Genomic DNA, 14670 nt, shown 5'->3' with positions numbered 1-14670 from the left:
GTTGAAAAAGTAAATAAGAAATATATTCGAGTACATAAACGGATCAAAATAATTCATGCAACTTACAATAAGGATGTAGGTTTCAAAGGGCTGTGGCACATAATCTTTGAATTTTATTCAATTCCAGTAAATAACCTATTCATGATTCCATATATATCCTAATACCAAATATATCCTAAACAAACTCCAACAAAGAGTCATTGGATTTTATAGCAGTATAAAGTAAACTAAACCGCCTTGGCCGAGGTCAGTATTCTACAAATTGATAAGCTATCTAGTTCACTTTTTTATTTTATCAGTTTTCAGATGTTTTGTCCATTAGGCATTTTGTCCATTAGGCATTATGTCAGTTAGGCATTTTGTCCGTGTTAAGGAAATAGGCATTTTGTCCTTAGGCATTCTGTCCTTAGGCATTGTCATTAGGCATTCTGTCTGCTTACGTTATTTCATCCCCTGTTCTTTCATTTACTTACTTTTGAGAGAGAGAGAGAGAGAGAGAGAGAGAGAGAGAGAGAGAGTGTGTGTGTGTGTGTGTGTTTTAAAAAAAATATTGAAAATAAAATGCATTATTTCTATACTTAGCCAACATTCTTTGTACTAAACATTAGCAAGCACAGCTTAGTTGACAAACTCAAAACTAGAAATTAGGGGTAGTACAGAAATGGGTTGTACTGTATGACTAGCCTTCCTATCTCATACCCCTAGAAGTACTAGACCTCAATCCAAAAACAATTAAGGGATTTTGACGAAGGAAAAATCTATTTCTGGGCGAGAGACCTGTGCCGCCCAGTGAAATGCTCCTTTAGCACCATTTCTAAGGTATATAACTGCTATATATTACCAGAGAAAAAATTGCATAGGAATGCCAGGTTGAACCCAGCTCGCTCACCTATATAAGGTGTCGATATAATACTGGGGCGTGATAATTCACAACCAGAGGTCTCGCACCATTTAGATATCTCCTCTTCAAAATCCCCGCCACAGCAAGGCACCGATCAACACTACTACCACTAACCCAACCCACGCCAGTGACGTCACTCCTCATAGCACCCAAGGTTTGGGGCCCATGTTGGGAGGGAAGTCAAGGGAGGGTTCACTGGGCGGCACAGGTCTCTTGCCCAGAAATAGATTTTTCCTTCGTCAAAATCCCTTTTCTGGGCTCCGAGCTGTGCCGCCCAGTGAAATTGTACAAGAGAAATGATCCCAAAACTTGGAACAATACCTGAGGAAGTAAAATAAAATCCAAAATAACAGGTAAGAGGATAGCAAGACATAGTTGATTAAGATTCACTATGTTCAGGAGGAATCACATTCCCTGCTGCCACTGTAGCAAAAATAAGGCTTCCAGAGGTTTTAAACAGTGGCATTTAAATACTGTTGGAGACTTCCAGCCGTATATTTAGTAAGTCCAGCGAAGGTCATAGTAATTAACTGAGGTAGCTACAGCTCATATATCATGGACGTGAGGGAGTGATGTGGGAATGATTCTAGGTAGCCCGTTAATGAAATACAGAATCTGTCTGATTCCTTTCAGGATGATGGTTCTTCCATCTTCTCTAATGGATAAAGGGCCCTGAGGACTGAATGGAAGATATGTTTAAGTAGGCTTCCAGAGTGTTTACTGGACATAAAGATGGGTCCTGCGGAAGTGGGACAATCTTCCAGGGGAACTGTCTGTCCTGGGGGTCCTCATTTTCGCTAAAAATCTTTTGTCAGGGGAAAGGAGTACTTCCCCTGACGAGAGAAATTCAATATGACCTGGATCTCTAGACAAGGCTGAAAGTTCTGATATTCTGGCGCCAGAAGTCAGGTTCATTAAGAACAAGGATTTCCTAAACAATGGAATATAATGACAAGTCTCGTTAAGAGTGTCTGAAGCCAACTTAAGTACGTCATTCAGAAACCAGGAAACTGAGCTAGGGTGAGTTGATGGTTTCAATCTGGCGCAGGTTCTCGGGATGGATGAGAAGTATGAATCTGTAAGGTCAATATTAAAACCAATTGTAAAATCTTCTTCAAGGCTGACTTAATTGTGGTAATAGTACAAGCCGTTAAGCCTGATTCAAATAAAATTCTGAAGAAGGTTACTGTCAGATTCATAGTTATCGTCTCAACCTTTGAGTCCCTTAAAAACTTGCAAGTTTCATAACAGCCGAATCATACTGTCGAAGGGTGGAATCCCTCTTATCTGATTCTAAAAATAGCGTACTTGAGAATCAATATCTGCACCTTTTGAGCTGCAAATTTCCTAAAGTCCATAAAGTTAGGGCATTCTGAATTTTGAGGAAGCTAACACACTGCGAGTTGTACTACTTGTGTTAGTATTGGATTGGGGATCTGTCGAGGTGGAGACCCAGTTCCACCAGAAGGGGAAACCCGTTGTTCTTGGGCCAGATGGGGGCTACTAGAGCAACTTGGCCTTTGAAAGTCCTGAGCTTGTCTAACACTTTCATCGACAGATTTATTGGTGGGAATAGGTAAATTCTCTCCCAAGTGTTCCAGACTAATGACATTGCGTCTGTGGCGTAAGCCCGAGGATCCGGGTTGGGGGCTACGTAGCACTCTAGTTTGTGGTTGGACTCTGTTGCAAACAGATCTATCTGGAGATCCGGAACCTGAGAAAGAATCTATCTGAAGAACTTTGGGTCTAGTGACCACTCCGACTCCAGCGGAGTTATCCTCGAAAGTGCGTCCGCCACTAGCTATCTAGAAAAAACCTGATATGTTGGTTTTTGGCTGGAGCCGGTTGCTTAAGGTAAAAAATACCGCCATGGCCTCTAAGACATTGATATGAAGTTGGCGGAATATTGTCGACCATAGTCCCTGGACTTTCTTGTACTGAGAGTATCCCCCCATCCTGTTAAGGAGGTGTCTGTGTGAATGACCAGCTTGGGGGTGGATATTGTAAGGAAACGGATTTGCCAGATTTTGACCTTTGTCCATGGTTGAAGTCTTTTCTTCAGAATTGGTTGGAGTCGAGCCCTTTGTCTCGATATTACTCGTTTGCCCTGGAGCGCCATACTCGGCTTATATCTTTCAGTCTGGCCTTCAGTAGTATATCTGTTACGGAGGCAAACTGGAGGGCACCCAGGATTCTCTCTTGATTTCTCCTGGAAGACAATTTGTCTTTGAGAAAATATATTGTGTTTTGCTATATCGTTCCTCTTGGCAGTTGGGGGACACAGTGTGTGGGAGCATAGAACCCATTGAATCCTAGCCATTGAAACTTGTCTTCGGGACCAGACGAGATATCTCGAAGTTGATTTGGAACCAAAACTGTTGTAAGAGATTATCACTCTGTAGTTGCTGTGAGGCAGTTCTTGCCTAGTTGAAGCCTAGAAACGGACGAAGATGCCTTGCTATCGGAACATGATAGCAAATGTCTGCAAGATCCATAGAGGAGGTGACGGCCCCACAGAGAAGCAAGGTCCGCACCTGAGAGACGGTCAGCATGTGAAACTTGTCGCATTGAATGTAAGAATTCAGAAGTGACAGGTCCAGGATTACTCTTCGCTATTCTGAGTCTTCTTTGGCACGCTGGACAAGCGACCCTGAAATTACAAGCGATTTACTTCCTTTATTGCCTTCTTTTGCAATAGATCGTTTTCATATAAGACTAGCTCGTCCGTTGGATGTTGATGAAAACTGGTTGGTGGAGGGGGCCTTTCTATCCAACTCCACCCCAGACCTTTGGAAATTATGCTGAAAGCCCAAATGTTGAACGTTCAACGGTTCCGAAAGATGTAAAGTCTTCCCCCTACCCGAGAACTCCCAATGATTTGCTGCGGATTTACCTCCTCGGCCTCCGCGGAATTCTCGGCCTCGAGAGTAGCTGTTGCGTAAGGTTCCTCTCGAGCTAGCGCCTCTGGCGCGCTGGTAACCCTGGAAAGCACCCTGAGTTTCAAAGGTGGGGTTAAGGGCTGGGGAAGTAGCATAGGAGGTAGTTGCTACTTGGGACTTAGGAACCAGCACGTATTGCTGTTGGGGTTGACCCTTCAAAGTGAAAGGTTGACTCCCTTTTGCCACCGGGATGGTCTGAACCACCTGTTGGGACTGCCGTTTTGGAAGGAATGGAAAGGTCTCAGACTCTTTCTACCTCGAGATTGGTTGCTGGCCGGTTCGAACTTGCGCTTGGGGACTAAGCCCCATCGAACCTTGAGGCTCTGCTTGACCCTAGCAGCTCCGCTGACGACGTTGTTGACTAAATCCTCAGGGAATAAGTCAGGGCCCCAGACTGGGGCTTTAATGAGCTTGTTAGGCTCATGTCTGATAGTGGCCTCAGACAAGACATGCCTACAGCAACGACGTCTGGCCGCAAAGAAGTCGTAGGAATCAGACAGTAAGGTTTGAAGTAATGACTTCGTCAAGACCTTAAAAGGTGGTTCCTCTTCATACATTAAAGAGGTCTTTTCTGCCATTGTAGCCGAGTTGATAGATCTACTCAGGCGCATACAAGCTTCGAACTCGAGGCATATCAGGGATTCCGGAAGCCTGGGTAGCCACTCACTGAACTGAATGTAAGCACAGTCAGCGTTTAATTTACCTGATGTGAAGGTCGCCAGGGCGTTAGTCCAGCAATCGTGATCCCCCGGGAACAGGAGGGAAGTCGGATCCGTTTCCTACAGTTGCGGTAACGGCTTGTCCTCGTTTATTGCCTGCTGAGCAAGGTCCACTATCTTAGTGACACACAGAGTAGGGGTTTACTCATCCACTACAAACATCGTGTACGAGCTCTTGTGAGGTGTTAACGTAGTGTTAACACACTCCCACTCGTTTAAGGGCCGGACCCAGGTGGACTGAGCCTGCCCCTTCGGGTAAATTCGGTTTCTTTGGGGACCTTGTCAAGCCTTACAAGTGTCTCCTCGGTAAGGCGTGCAAAACCAGAGAAAGGGAACTGTAGACCCGGCTGGTAGAATTCAAAATCTTCTACAGGCCGGGTGCCAAACCCTTCGATGGTTAACATACCATCTTTGAAGGGAGAGTGCAAGGCCACCTTCCACGGATTGCTTTCAACGAATTCCGGGAGCTTAGAGGCATCCGGGATGATATATTGTCATCTTTGTTTGCCTCCTAGATGTGGGAAGGAGAGTAGGGTCCAAAAGTATGTTGAGCAAGTAATGAAATTATAAATCTTACTTGTAAATTATTGATTTCAGTAGGTCTTATTCAACATTCAACCTTTCACATTGTCTGGAAGGTGGGTAGCAGAAACCAATGGGGATAGTCATAAAAATGCACTCTGAGATAAGAAATACCAAAAATACTCAAGATTTGTCGTAAAGCAATCTGAGGTTGTAAGAGGCCCTGTAACATTTTATCTAATTCCATTAAAATGGTAAAAGACTAACAAAGTCAAAGAGCACATTTAACTGACCATAAGTATTACCACTGACAAGAACCAAAAATGAACTAGTCATAAGAACCTCCCAAAAGAAGTTAAGGTGCTGACCTAACCTTCCCAGAGTATTTTAACTTGTTCTGACTCCATCTCTTAATAAAACGGGCTATGTGCCGCAACCAGTAGACCTAATGAACACCTTCATTGGCCTGCATTAATTACCTGTGGAGGTAAAGATATATCATGAAATTAAGAGAAGAGCCACTCTTCTATTACCATGCATTTTAACTTTAAGTGAGAAAAGAATACTCTTTAAAGTTATGGTGAGTATATATAATTAACTTCATAAAGGACATGGTATTCTTTGACACAGAATGAGAATTTTCTTTTTTTGTAAAGATTTGTAGGAGTTTATGAGAGGGAGCTGGTCTCTTTAAGTATTTTTAATGACCCCATGGCACTAAGAAACACTTTCTATACTGTATACTTTTTTCATCCTGGCATCTAGAGAAAGATAGGAAAATATCTATGGCAATTCTTAAACTGGAGTCATACTTGACTCTAAAAGCTGGTTATGGAGAAAAATTGCCCCATCTGCATAAATACCACAACGCTGAACACCGCATGCAACTAGCTAACCTTCTTAGCTGAAGCAATGACTGCTGAAATAGTGGTCTTCAAGAAAAAGCTCTTTGAGCCTAGCACACTTTATAGGCTCAAACTGAGAACTGGATTAAAATCCTAAAGACTATGTCCCAATTCCAGGCGACAGAGTTTCAATTTGATGGATCCTTGACATAGAAGGATTTGATAACATCTTTAATGACAGTATTGATGTCAAAATCCTCATCTGTTGCTGTAGTACTGAAACCAAGAAAGATCTATAACCTTGACAGTTGCAGCCTAGAAACCTTTAATATATCTGAGAAAACAAAAAATAAAACTTAATGAGTGTTTAAGAGAAATAGAAATTATCTTAGAAGCAATTATGCAAAGTCTAAAAGGTTTCAAAAATAATTTTTCTATGAGGGCATTGTGGAAAGACGCTACACCGTCAACCAAAGCACAAAGGGATTTTATTGTACAGGATGCACATGTAGATGTTTGCAAAGAACTCTCCTTGCAGACAGATTCTGAGACCAATCTGTTAGTAGAGGCCAGATGTCTGTGAATCACTCTTTTTGAGGACAGAGTGGAGCTGTGAGTCATCATTGCATTTCTTGGACATCTAAACTTGTTGATTACGGCATAAAAAAGGAGTGCATCAGGAGTTAGGCTTGACCAGTTTTGCAGTGTGGCATCCACTGCCCAGGTCAGTGGGTCCAGTATTGAGGAGGAAAACGTTTCTATTTTACGATAAAGTTCACCTGAGGTTTCTCACATTGCTTCCAAAACTGTTGACATATTTGAGGATGAAGAGAGAATTCAGTGGGAAAGAGTAGATTCTTCCTGTTCAACTGGTTAACCTTTCCAGTGACAAATTGTGGCAAGAGTTATATTTCGGGCTTCTGTTCAGCATAGTAGTTCTTGAGTTAACAAGAACAGGAGAATAATTAAGAGAAGAAATTTCCTATTATTCATTCAGTTTAGTACCTGATCTAACATTCCATATGCTGGAATAAGAACTTTCTTGGGAGTGTCTATTGACCTGTAACAAGGTGAAGGTGAAAACTGTAATAACCCCATTCTCAATCAGACATGAAGCAGACTCTTCTCTACAAAAAACATGGATGCTAGGTGACTTGACCACTTGTAAGATGTTGGTTGAGCATCTCTGAAATTCTCCAAAAATTTGAGTAAGAGGATTACTCTATATTATTCAATGAAAAGACTAAGAAAGATTGACAGCGAGAGCACAGACTGGTTCCAGATTATTTACCTGCTACAGGAAGGAGACTGAGAATAATCAATTTCTATCAATATCCCTTGTACATATTTGCCAGGACAAGCTAGCAGTCTAGGGATAGAGGAATTCTGACTAGTACTAGCAAAAATAGCATTTGACAACTGGACTCACACATTATATGAGAGAATACTTGCGGGACCGCACTGAGACAGAAACAAAGGCGCCAGAAAATAAATCTTGAACAAAATATTCAGATACTTTACTCTTGCTGCACTGGGATGCAAAGATTAGCATCTGAAAGACATATTGAGAACATAAAGTTCTCCTTAAGAAGGAATTACATTGGATTTATGGATTTAGTATATACTGTATAGCCTGGCACTGGGGCCTGTGAGGCCATCATTGCTCGAGTGCAACTAGGGAAAAACCCTGTAGTTACACTATCAAGTATATGTTAGAAGATCTTGAACTGCAAGGTGGAGGAAAGGAAGTGAGAACAGAGGTAAACTTAAAGGATACACAGCAAGTGCACCTACAGGCCGAAGGAATTCTGCAAATAACAAAGTTAGTAATGGCTACAATATAAACGGTGCGACGAGGACTGATAGCACTAACCCCCTTACGGGGTCCTTAGGAATGGAGCTAGAACAGATGAATTTGTATCAATGGGAAACCTTGGAACTTGAAGAAACTACATAGTTGAGTTTAAGTGTCTATTTCTCACAACTTGGGGACCTTGAACTTTTTTCTTATAGCCTTGGAAGCTTTGGGTCCAAAAGAAGTTGGAATGTATCCACTACAGAACTTCAGATATACTGTATATTTATATTATCCGAGTATTACATGAGATTTTGGCCAACCTATAAAAAAATTGATAGTGAGGCTTATTAAGTCTCAGAGCCATCCTCCACCTCCAACATAAAAGCATATGAAGACGGGAGAGGATAACATGATTCCATAAAGGGTTCAATGGACTCCTGAACAAATCTTGCATTTTTTGTCTGAGCAGACTGTCTGGCAAAAGACCTCCTTTTAATATTGAAGCATCAGCTATGACTGCTTTTATAGGCTCTGAATCCAAAGAAAATTCAAGAAATGCATTCTTCCTCTAGTCAACTAATATGTCTCTCTTAATCGGTCCATATTCAACAATTCTATTAGCACAAGGCTAAGAAAACTCACATGACATAAAGGTGGTAAGTGAACAACTCAAATGGGTCAGAAGTGCAAGACACAAAGGCACAATTGTCTCAAGAATTACTGGCTAGATTAGTGCTAGAATCAGGAGCATGACAATCATCAAGATATTAAGAGGTGCTACTGACATGAGATGTCAAGGTGCCTACATTCAAATTCATTCTGTCTTGTAATGCTCAGTGCACAAATTAAGGAGCATGAAATTGTGTCAAAAAAAAAAAAAACTTCAGCACTCAGAAAAGAAGCACAATGTAGTCTACTGTAACAAACCTGAACATTGCTAGGTGCCGAAAAATATTGCTCACAACTAACGGAAAGGCCAGGAGTGCTCAGTGCAAACTCCAACCTAATCACATTAGCAGCTCCCTTGGAGAGATGCACAGCAGTACTATCATGATGTGAGGGTTACAGACTATACTGATCCCATAGAGTACAAAACTCTATTGTTGAGTTCGTAGCATAAACTTGAGTCTTCAAAGCAAAATATGTAAATCAATAAGTTATCCTGGTTTTTAAATGATTCAGAACTTGCATAAGGACCTGAAACACTTCCAGCCCACACTAAAGTATAACTTACCTGGAGAAGGAAAACACAATCTCTCTATTTCAGCTTTGGAGTAAATGCTATCAACTTACATTATAAGTAGAGTAAAAGCTTAAACTTTGAAGATGAAGGGCCAGGAAATTATCTGGAGGATAAGTAAAAAATACCTGTATCTGAGATAGGGAGAAAAGGGAGCCTCATAGTAAGTCATATCATTCAGATTAACAGGTGATTTATTTAAGCTAAACTAGTGAATAGTAAAATCGACAAAAATGTGGTTGAATAAGTAGTATTCCACTTGACTCCCTTCACTTTTTTATTGCTCCATCTGATCCAGTATTTACTAAATCAAAAACACTCACTGTAAATGACAGCTGTGCTTCAATAGGCCAAGCATAACTCATGGTTGACTAACTTAGACCAGTAAATACGAAACTTTATTATATACCACAAAAAATCTTACTATATCCTACCTTGAATATTAGGCTAAAGACTATATAACCACCCTACCATTGAAAGCTGATTATCCAGTTAGTTCTAATAAAGGGTGTAAAGCATTGAAATTTAGTTAAAGTTTACACATAATGAAAAATTACCTAATGAAAGCAGGTCTACCAATGAAGATGTCAACATAACCGCTGACAAAAGTAGAATAATGGTTTCTGGATGCCAGCCTCTACAGGCCGTTTAGTATAGAAGTAATTCTCGAGGTATATTTTGAGTTTTTCAACTTAGTTGCACTTGGAAATGTATAGCACAATGAATCCTGGGTAAGGCATATTGACATCATCAGTCTTGACGTCAATGTCAAAGGAGATATGTAAAGAGGAAATTTGAAAGCTACATGAAACATATTTACAGTACCACATTAGCCAACCTTACAGAAGTTATCTTTTAAAACAACAAACCAATTAAAAAAATATCTAACTCAATATCAAAATATTACTCTTAACAATTAAAAAGATCTTGGCAATAATGTTAAATTCCCTACAGCCTATTTCTATAATCCCTACAATAGAATACAGTTCTACTACAAAATTATTTCTAAGGTACCTAACTCAATTTAAATCTTACTCTCAACAATTGCAAAGATCTTGGCAACAAGGTTAAATTCCCTGTAACCTATTTCATGATCCTTACAACACAATACAGTTCCACTCCAAAACTATTATAAAGATACCTAACTAAAAATAAACCTTACTCTCAGCAATTAAAAAAATAGAAATAATGTTAAATTCCCTACAACCTATTTTTATGATCCCTACAACACAATACAGTTCTTCTATTGTTCTGAAAAATTATACGAATCTTTGCTTTGACTTGGATTTGCCTACTGGACTTCAAAAATTAATAATTTACAATAAAAAGAAAATAACAGCCAGGTATAGTGAGCAGTATTCAAATCATATCAGTAGTCCTAAAATCTTCCTTTACCAAAACTAAATGAACATCAATGGAACCAAGAGAAAAATATTTAAAAAATACAATTTTCAGGAAGTCAATGAGTGGAACAAAAAACTTCCTCTAATATAAGGGGCTAGAATAGCAACAAAGTATGATGGAAATCTATTCCAGAGATTTCAACAACCATTAAAATCAATTCATGAAAATGTAAAGATGAGAAGAAAAGAAAACAGGGATCTGCTCTAATTGCCTGTGCAAAAACCCTCAGAAGACTCCTAGTGCCCCGAAGTATGTCCATTGTGAAATATTTTATGGATACCAAAGACTATACCATTACATCTCTATTCCACCAAAGGTCAATTCAACATTTAAATCCTATATGGGTAATCCTCACCTATAAGAGATTAATCAAAGACCTTCATGAAAAATAACTGGATGGCATCAGGATGATTGAGATTTAAACACTCAAGTTGTAAAGTTTGATTACCCATTAGACAACAAAATACTGTACTGTAGTATCAGACACTGGGAAGTGTATGCAAAAGCCTATCAAAATTGCACTGGCCTGGTAGAAAATGTGCTTGACTTGGCATAAGAGCATGCAACATTGATAGAAGAGTAAAGTTCAAAAGTACATGAAGCGCTAAAATTAATATCAAAGTATTTTAGCCATACCAGCACAACAATATGAGAGTTTAAACACTCATGGGGTGACCCAAAGGGTTTATCTTTAGTAGAACAAATCAAATTATATTTGATATGTCATGGTTTGATAAAATTATATGAGAATGTAAGAAAAATGCTGAGATTCTGGCAACATTTCCATATCCATTTACTCCGAAAGCATTAATTTAAAGTATTTATGCTAGCTTGCAGCCTCTACACAGAGGAATTAGGTCATGTGGGTTATTTTACTTTTCAGGGTCATATGATTATGCCTATTGCAAATAAAGGATAGAATTTCTTCAACATCACATTTGTTTTCAGGATCAGCTGCTTTATCATCAGATTCAGTGTTCCTTAAAATCTTACGTATTAATAATTATGGGTTGACATGTTTAAATTGTCATTGACAAGAATGGCTGTCTTTAATTTGGACATAGTAAATCTTCTTTTTAACCCACACAAGTTGGAATCCATCATATGCAGACATGCCAAGTTCTTATACTTGCAATGGAAAGCTTTTCTTGTATATTAGATGTCTTCAGACCATAGTTTTGAAGAACATTTCTTACACTTCTAGCCACTAATGACTAAGAACTGAGTTAGAATTTTTCCAATAAATTTTTTAAGCTAAATTTCTTGCCTTCAAGCAAATTATACATGTGATGAAGATTGGAAACCATCAGCCTCCTGTTTTATTTTAACTAACGTTGCTCATGATGCTCTGAGTATTTGCATCATTTTCGGATTAATAAAGGGATTTTGACGAAGGAAAAATCTATTTCTGGGGAGAGACCTGTGGCGCCCGGTGAAAAGTCCTTCTTGTATATGTCTTTTCTGATAAAACCTTCCAATTATACCAGAGAAAGATAAAAGCATGGAATGCTGAGGTTACAACCCTCGCGCGAGCACCTTTTAGGTGTCGTGTATAAAGCAAAGGCGCGTGAAATCCACTATTCACAGGTTGTCTTCCATTTAGTTAATTCCTTCGTCAAAGGGATGGGCCGATACAACGGCCCTAGACACACCCCCATCGCCGCACCACCCACGCCACGACGCGAGCGCCATCTGAACAACATCCTTCTGTAATGGTCATGACGGCTTGGAAAGGAAAGGGTGGGATCGTGTAGAATAAAGGGGGAAGGGTTTCACCGGGCGCCACAGGTCTCTCCCCAGAAATAGATTTTTCCTTCGTCAAAATCCCTTTTCTGGGTCGATCTGTGGCGCCGGGTGAAAATGTACCAGAGAATGCCTTCCAAGCCCAACAATAACTAATTTAATGAGGGGAGAGAAACAACACCATGTAAAGAAAATCATAAATAATTAAGGTAAACAAACATGATAACAGGGAAGCCTCCGAGTATCAGAGGAAACATGCTACAAAACTGACATGGCTAAGAATATCCCAACCCAGTAACAACGGTAATCAATAATAGTTACAAACATAACCTAATATGTAATAAACTTAGGGCTAACGAACCACCAAGGAAGCGGCGTCGTGGTGCGAGTGGCGGGTAGGAGGGAGAAGAAAAGAGATGGATGAAAGGAAGAACAAAAGATCACTGGGGAGAGACACGGCTCCCAGCTGCAACTGTTGGGTATTTAAGAGCCTGTAAGTTCATTAGATAGTGGCGTTTGAAGACCATAGGAGATTCCCAACCCGTGAACTTTATAAGGTCATCAAAGTCCATCTTCTGGGGGAAATGATCCCGGATTGGCTTGTTAAACGAAGTATAGGATCTATAGCCTAATACCACGTATGGGAATGGTACCTCCTTGTTCTCTGATAAACAAGGGGCCAGACGATCGGGTAGCAGTCGTGGCTAAAAAGGCCCTGAGAGTGGTGACCGGAAATAGAAAAGTATCTTGGAGAAGAGGAATAACTTTCCAAGGGGACCACCTATTTTGGGGGTTAACGGCCGAATCATATTGGCGAATTGTCGAGTCCCTTTTGTCTGATTCGATGAAGAAATCGTTTTCCAGTTCAATGTTCGAGTCTCTAAGAGCTGCCAACTTCCTGTAGTCCACAAGTTAGGGTTTTGGACATCCTTGAGTAATCTGACACAGTGAGTTTGGAATACTCGGGTCAGTTTGAGGAACGGGATCCGGATGGGACGGAGTTTCCACTCGAGGAGGAGAGGAAACCAACTGTTCTTGGGCAGTGAGGTGGTACTAAAGCCACTGCGCCCCGGAAGGAGCGCAGTCGGTGTTAAAGTTTTTAGAAGATTCACTGGGAGAGATAGGGAAATCTTCCTCTAATGGTTCCAATCCCGGGGTAATGCGTCCATGGCATGAGCCCGAGGGTCCAGGATTGGGGTCACATAACAAGGAAGTTTGTGATTGATCTGAGATGTGAATAGATCTACCTGGATGCCTGGAACGAACCTGAGTATCCACCGGAGAGAAATTCTGACTCCAGGGAACTCGTCCTGGATAGTGAGCCCGTTCTCACATCCTGGCCTCCCGCTAGGTGAGGTGCTGACAGGAACCAGTTCTTTTCTGTTGCCCAGGCGAAGAAAGTGACCAGGATCTGATTCAGGTTGGGTGACTTGGATCCTCCCGTTTCCGTAGTGTACCTCGTCTGTGCTGTCTGACACTACTCTGATGTGTGTCGACCTCGGAGGAGTCTCTCTCTTCAGGGTCAAGAACACTGCCATGGCTTCGAGAACATTGATATGGGACTGTTTCATGGCTAGTGACCAAGAACCTGAAACATCTGATGTTCGGAGAAATCCCCCCATCCACTTAGAGACACGGCTGAATGGAATGTCACTTGTGGAGGTGGGAATTGTAGAGGAACCGCTTTGGAGAGGTTCTTCGGTTCGGACCATGGGTGTAGTCTCATTTTCCCGACAGAGGGGATCTTCGAGACCTTGTCTTCTTATAGGTACTGTAGTTCTCTTTCTCCAAAATCGATTGATGTCTTGAGTTTGGCTTTTATTAGGAGACCTGTTACTGAAGTGAATTGGGAAAGGCCGAGGATACTTTCTAGGCTCTTTGGACACCTGTTTGTGCTTGAGAAATTCTTGATCTTGGAACCTATTCCTCTTACTTTTGGAAGGGAGAGACAACGTGTGCTTCGAAAGGTCCCACTGAATGGCTAACCATTCTAAGTGGCCTGATGGTCGCAGGCGAGACTTATGGAGATTGACCCGAAATCACAGGTTGTCGATCGATCGAAGTAATTCCTTCGTAGCTCTGTTGCCTTCTATGGCCGGCCGGGCCCAAATGAGCCAACCGTCCAGATAAGCAATGATCTGTATCTCTTGGTTCCTGAGTTGTTCTAACACTGCCTCTCCCAGTTTCGTGAATATCCTGGGATCAATGTTGAGGCCGAAGGGCATGTCCTGAACACAAAGGCTTTCCTGCTTAGGTGGAAACCCAGATAAGAAGAGAAGTTTCGAGCTATAGGCGCAATCTAATATCGGTCGGTAAGATCGACAGAGGTGGTGACGGTCCCACGGGGAAGTAAGGTCCGTACCTAAGAGATAGTTGTTTGATTGCTTTTCTTGAGTAACCCTGTGGTGTACTCTTTCAGGACGGGAGTGTCTTTCTGGGAGAAGGTCACTGGCGGAGGAGGAGGACCTTGAGGCCATTTTCATCTCAAACCGTTAGAGACTATGCTATGATCCCACAGACCGAGTCCAATGGACACGAAAGTGGTAAAGTCTTCCCCCT

The sequence above is a fragment of the Palaemon carinicauda genome, chromosome 37, assembly GCF_036898095.1.
Source record: "Palaemon carinicauda isolate YSFRI2023 chromosome 37, ASM3689809v2, whole genome shotgun sequence".
NCBI classification, from domain to species: domain Eukaryota; kingdom Metazoa; phylum Arthropoda; class Malacostraca; order Decapoda; family Palaemonidae; genus Palaemon; species Palaemon carinicauda.
Note: the sequence above shows the minus strand (reverse complement) of the source record.